At 36.5% G+C, this 7,039-nt stretch overlaps 1 protein-coding gene across 1 annotated transcript in view; it reads right to left on the reverse strand.

The window, feature by feature from the left end:
- Positions 1 to 6,824, reverse strand: part of FAM168B (family with sequence similarity 168 member B) — a gene marked incomplete in the record, with an annotated part of 948,287 nt that extends 941,463 nt beyond the window's left edge. The window contains 1 exon segment of the mRNA XM_044070175.1: positions 6,662 to 6,824.
- Between the last annotated feature and the right edge of the window lie 215 nt (positions 6,825 to 7,039).

Below are 7,039 nucleotides of genomic sequence, written 5' to 3' on the forward strand. Positions count from 1 at the left end.
ACCCTAAAATTATAGGCCAATAACTTGCCTTCCAACGACCTATAATCTATATACTGGAATTGATGCCAACAGAGTTTTTAGTCATTTAGAAGAGAACTCAATGATGGCAACAGAACAAAAAGGCAATGAAAGAAAGTCACACGAAACAAAAGATCATTTGTTGTTAAACAAAGTCAGTGGAAAATTGTAAAAGGGGGAAGAACTTAAGTATGGCCTAGATTGACTACAAAAAAGCATTTGATAGTCTCCAACGTTCAGGGATAAAAGAGTGCTTAAAAATGTGCAAGATACATCCTACATTGATCAATTCCATTACAGTGACCATGAAACAGTGGCAGACCACTTTGCAATTAACCCATGATAAAAGGACAACTTATTACTCCAGGGATAAAAATCCAAAGGGAGATATTCCAGAGTGCCTCTGCCACCACTGCTATTCTGCCTTGCCCTTAATCCGTTAAACTGTCTACTTAACAGCTTAGGTCATGGCTATAATTTGGCTCCTAGAAAACAAAGTGCAAAGACTTCTCATCTTCTCTGTCAATGATTTGAAACTGTACAGCTCAGATGATGTAAGCACAACTACAAGTTGTCAAAACTTTTTCAGATAATATAAGAATGTCATTTGATCTTGATAAATGGGCAAAAGCAACCTTTAAAAAGCAAGAAAACTGCAGCACCAAGAAAACATGAGCTTGGAACAACAATGATAAAATAACAAGCAAGAGGGAGTATATAAATATTTGGGAATGGATGAAGGATCAACAACAAAACATGAACAAATGTGAATAAAACTTAGTAAGGGGTACTTCAGAGGACTTAAATTAATCCTGAAAACAGCTTTGACATCTAGGAACAAAATCCAAGCTATAAACCAACTTGCTCTTCCTGTCCTAACTTACAGTTTTGAAGTGACTGACTGGCCCCAAAAACATGCTGGATAGATTAGACAGGAATACAGGAAGGATGCTTCATGCTCACCAAATGACATAAAAAAAAAGTGCATATCAAGATTATATATTCCCTGTTCTGAAGGAGTAATGGGCTTCCTTAAAATTGATTACATGTACAGATCTGCAATTGTGGGACTCCACAGATCTACTGACATCACAAGACCCAAATGTAGTGAAAATTTTGAAACATGAGGAGAATAAATCTAAGATGACTTCCCTGCTTAGGCAAGCAGAAGCATATTGGCGTCAAGCAGGGATGGAAATCAAACCAGAAGTAGATAAAAAATCAGGCAGCAACTGAATGTGCCAAAAGAAAGAATATAAAAAAGGTAGTAGCAAAAAGGAATTGGTGGGAACAATACATGCAGAATGATGTTCAGAAGGAGCAAAATTTAATTGAGAACAGGAATTAAGCAATTTATGTAAAGTTGGGATTGAACGAAAGTTGTTAAAAAGAAAACATTTCTACTGCATGAAAATCACAATATAAATGTTATAATTTCTTGATTTTCTATTACTGTACGTGTACCTACAACACCTTTTAAAAATGGCATGTTTAAAAATGTTTGAAAAAATGAGACATCCATTTATGGGAGTAAAACATAATTATGCTCTAACAAATACAAGACTTTCTAACTTCAGGAATAAATGCCCTAAGAGAAATACAGGATAAAAAAATGTTGCAAGATATACCAGTGACAACCAAAGAACAACTGGGTAAAAGGGCACAATGTCTGGCTATTTCGTGACACAAGTGGCATGACTGTGGCTATTTCATGTGCAGCTACCTGTGTGCTTAAAACCATGGTTTTAAAATACCGAAATCAGAGATGAAGATGTAATTTAATAGCATGTATCTTTGTGAGTAAAATATTTTAAAAAATATTATATTATTAAAAGAAATGTACTAATGACAAGGATAAATGTTCCCTGAAGCAAGAGCTGCATAAGATTTCAGCAGACACAGGCCTTAACTAAATGCTAGCACTGCTGCTCAAAATACCAAACTCAACCTATGCTACCACCAGCTCTCAGACACACATATGAACTGCAAAAAAAAACAAATTCCCCTATGTCTACTAAACACCCATCTTTGTAACCATGCTACATAACTAGCAAAAATCAACAAAGACCTAAACATTATGGTTACACATAAAGGAAAATAAATCCATTTCTAGACAAATGTCATACAAAACATACGATGAAATATCAGAAAAAGTAAAGATACAAAATTTAAAAGGCTTATTTTTTTTGTTTTGCTGTGGTTGAGGAGGGTAGACTACATTCTTAACTAAGTGCACATCACTCATCAACTGCTAGAATGCGGTACTCTAACAGAAAAAGTTTGTTTTACTCAAATGTGTAGACAGCGATCCCTGTCAAAAGTATAACTGTCTAATCAACAGCAACCTCTGAAAGTTTTGAGGCAAGAGTTAATACTACGGGATACAACGATTAATCTTAGCATACCATCAAAACTTCAACTCTTGTGGTGAAAATCAAAGCATGCACTGTGTATGCAATGTAAATACCTTAATCATTATGCCAATCTCCCAACACTAGCATTTCTAGTAAAAATATAGCACCTCTAAAAATTTATTGGGGAAATTATGGAAGGAGAATACTTTTAAGACTTTAATCTTCGGCACCACCCCCCAGGTAAAACACTGGGCTTCGATTTGAACCCAGCACCTCTCACATACAAAGCGAGAATCATACCCCTAGACCAAACAGCTACTAAACCCAGTTACCCACCCAAACAATCTTTCTGTCACCAGACACAATAATTATTTTCTCTACAATAAGTCTCAAAATCTAAAACTAAATAATCACAAGAAAACTGTTGCTACTACACATTTTAAACAAACGGCAAATACTCTGGAGATGCAGAAACATTTTTGGATGGCCCATATATAGACATTTCTTTAATTCTGCTTAATTCCTCAAATATATTCTACTTGATACTGCATGTAACCATATTTTCAAATCACTCAAAAAAGGCATATACACATTCCAAATGATCCGCACTTCACTTATGCGAGACAAAAAAACAAAAAAAAAAAAAAACACACGACAGCATTATGTAATATATAACCCACAAAATGAAGTAATACATCTGTATGTAAAAATGCCTAAACACATCAGAGGTGCCGATTTAACACCATAAGGTTTTAGACAGGGTGCCAAATAAGATAAGATTGAGAATTATAGCATTTTGACACCTAACATTCTACCATTTTCATTTTTACAGTACACACCAAAACAGTCCTACAACAAACTTGATGCAGGTAAAGCTGGTATGGCAGTAGTGTTATTAACTCAGAAGAAATGATTAAACTGGGTGTCGCAACACAAGAGAGAGAGAACAAAAATCTAAACACTAGAATACTGGTGCTACCTCTTGGAGCAAAACAATTTCATAACAAACTGATTTATTCTCTGTTAACATGCTGACTAGAACAGTGTTGCCAAATTACACTATGGACCCAGAGATGAAAAGCTCTATAATTATTACAAAGACCAACTAAAGAAACAAAATTTTAGGAAAGAAATGTGGGCAACAACAAATGCACACAGATAAGTCATGCAACTCAAACAAGTAATACAACACAGAAACTGCATGATAGATGTCTGTCTGATGCACCACAGCCTAATCACACACACAATATTTTGAAAGTACACTACATAAACTAGTTCTCATAAAACTAATATTGGTACTTGCGTATCATCGCAACCACATTTCCAACCTGCAATAATAGCTTATGTTTGCTCGAAAGTATGTATGGTAACAGTTTAGACAACCATTTTCAGGTTAAGTACTATTCTGTGACATTGTTTATGGGTTTGGAAGAGGAATAATGGCCACATTCCTCTTCATGGCTAGCTTCCATTGCCGGCCTAAATTCATGAATAATGAATGCAATAAAGGTGCCTGCTACTCGTCAGTGCTGTGACGAAGGACTGATTTTTTTTTTTACATATTTTGTAATTCTTTGCTATACAGCTTGGAACCTAAACGTTGCAAACAAAAAGTAGTATGCAGAAAAGTGAGTACAAAAAAGTCATAATACTGCTACAAACTGCTATTTTCTACATTAACACTGTAAGCCAAATAAGCAACATTCAGAGTGGTACACTGCATCACAAATATGCGTGACTATGATCTTACCAACGGGACGTTACGGAGAAATACCAGTTGTTTAGACCCAGCTGCAACTTACACTACTAAGAAGAGGTACTGTAAACGGCGAAAGACTCACAGAAATATGCACACATTTAACAGTCGCAGATCATGGCGTGGCCATGGAAAGGGGTATGAAATGGGACGCTTGTCTTGTTCTGAACATGGAGAGTTTCATGCACTGTAACATTATAGACTGGCAAGCATCAGTCATGGATATAGATTGGCCAAGGACTCTATCTGGAAGATGAATTTTGATGTTATTCCTCTTCCTATGTGAAAAATAATCTCACAGAACAGTACTTAACAGTTTACACTCCCCCTTCTTACATTAACAGACAGTTTCATGGAAAACATTACAAGTATGCCACTTCGGAAATGTGGCTGTGATAAAATGCAAGTACTCTAACATCTGGTCTAAGACGATGTAAAAGACAGAAATGCATTCACATACAATCATATGTGAAAATCACGATAAAGTACTCCTTCCATTCCAAAAATACCAGTGAGAAATTTTACAAAACAGGCTGAAAGTGTAACCCTAGTTTAAACAGTGTAAGTAGATTCCACAATGCAAAAGTCTAGGAATGAAAGTCAAGCTAGTACTAACAAAACAAAAGCCAATGGTAAAGATACCATCCATTAAGTAGTGAGAGACCAAGTCCAGTGTCCAAAGAAAATAACATGATTTAGATTTTTAAAGATAAGAGAACAGATCAACAGAGAGTACACTGCAAATTTTCAGAGAGTCAAGGGGGTGTTATTTACTCTTTGTGTGATAATTAGAATACTTATAAGGATCAAAAACTGCATAATCCCAGGCTTCCCACTGGTTAATGCCAGTTTACCAAGCAGGCTAAGTTGATGCAAAGCTAAATGGACAAAAGCCTGTATCTAAACAGGCTAAGTCAATGCAAAGCTAACTGGACAAAAGTCTGTATCTAAACTGCACTTAATAAAATAACAGTGGTTTTCAAAGTTTTCAGCCACTCAGTGTATTTAATACTTGGCAATGATTAACAGAATGCTGCATGCTAGCTCTGAAGTTTTTACCAGTTTCTGAAACATTGTTTGACGTGATTAATACAATTAACAATACAATTATTTGGAAGTCAGCATGGCTTGCTTAACAGTGGCATATACTCTTGTGCATTAAGATATCTAGCTGTGTTCACTCTTGTACAATCTCAACAAACTAGAACATTTTAATACATGTGTAATAACATTCTGCCAATAAGAAGTGTTTGCCAAACAAACATGACACTGGTGTTCTAGCCTCATCTAATAGCGACATACCGCTCATTACACATAAATGTAAGAGTACTAAAACTCTTCTGGAGTGAGGAACCCTGATCAGTTAATACAGACTGTGGCACAATCTCTGAACCTACTCTGATCCCGATATGTTAATAAAAGTGTATCTTCTGCCCCAAAAATAAACACCAAATTAAAAAAATCCGTTTATTATAACAAAAACAAAAAAGAACAAAGGTCCACTTTACGACATAAACGGTCACCGCAAAACAAACTACCAGCAGTTGAAAATAATGTGGTATCGAAACAAAATGAATAAAAAAACAAAGCAGAGAAAACACTACAGAAAAAGTGTCCATAACATACGTCAGCATCGACATCACTCAAACATACCAGTTCTGTGCGAATCATGCACTTTGACAAGTGTAACAACAAACACGCAGATGTAATCTGGTAACGCAGCAAATGCTACACCAGCTACTCAAAACATTTGTCTGTCAAATCCATTCTCCCTCGAAGTCAATATATGAATCACCCCACTTACCAGATCGCCAAAATGAGCTAATGTGGAATTAAACTAATAACAAAAGAATTAATGCAATATACTTCTGCATAAGTCAGAACCTAGAACATTAAGAGAGAGACAATCTATGACCAGTGTAGAACGCCAAACTCTCCAAAACAAAAATTAATTGTACAAAAAATAAGGTCAAGAATTCAAAACAAGAACCCATAACAGTCCCATGGAATTCAAATGACATTCAGAAGCAAAACAATCACCACTGCTTTGACATTAACCCACATTTAAGAAATCAAACTACCCACCAGCACAAAGATAAAACAGAAAATATCAAGATTTTAATAAACTTATGCAAATATACGTAACTGCACACATAATAGAAAAAAACAACTCTGAAAATAAGGCCCATTACAATTAAATACAGAAAAAGCCCAACATCCAGGCCCGCTTCGATAACAGTCAGAGAGACAGCATAATGGTATGAGCAGATACTAAAATCCAACATAATGCTGAAACTGCCAACAAAGAAGACCCCAGAGTACAACACTACCCAGTTTTTGCACCTTAGCGTTTACCGGTGGAGACCTATTCAAGCGCCAGACAAGCGGCCCGAAGGGGGTATATCTTGGCCGACCAAAGGGAGGGGAGTCAGTACCACAAATAAGGGATGGAGATCTTCCCCCCATCCTCCACGATATGGATCAGCACTCTCTCCACCAAAACACAGACTTCTATTACCTACGCCACACTTACCCAAAGCGGTCTGACTCAGCGATCTTACTCGACCTATTTTTCGTTCCTCTTGTCTTTTTTTTTCCTCTTTTCTCCGAACCCTTCCTTCCACTATACACTGCGCAGCAACCAAACTCAACGCTTTAGCATCATTTCCGGCAGCCGCAGTACCGGACTCAATCCTTAACCACGTGATGAGGGAAAATAGTGTCATGCCACGCTGACCGTTATGGCAAGGTGGTCACTGTGGTATTTGTAAATTTGATGTATGGTAGTTATTTTATCTTGTGATGAGTAGGCTTCGATGGAAACACAAATAATCTGCCTTCTGCATAAATAGGTAATCGCGTATACGCACAGCTGTACTTGTCAATATGTTTATTTGATTTTTTTAGTAAC

This window comes from Protopterus annectens, chromosome 4.part1 (genome assembly GCF_019279795.1).
Source record: "Protopterus annectens isolate FY-2018-M chromosome 4.part1, PAN1.0, whole genome shotgun sequence".
Taxonomy (NCBI): Eukaryota; Metazoa; Chordata; order Ceratodontiformes; family Protopteridae; genus Protopterus; species Protopterus annectens.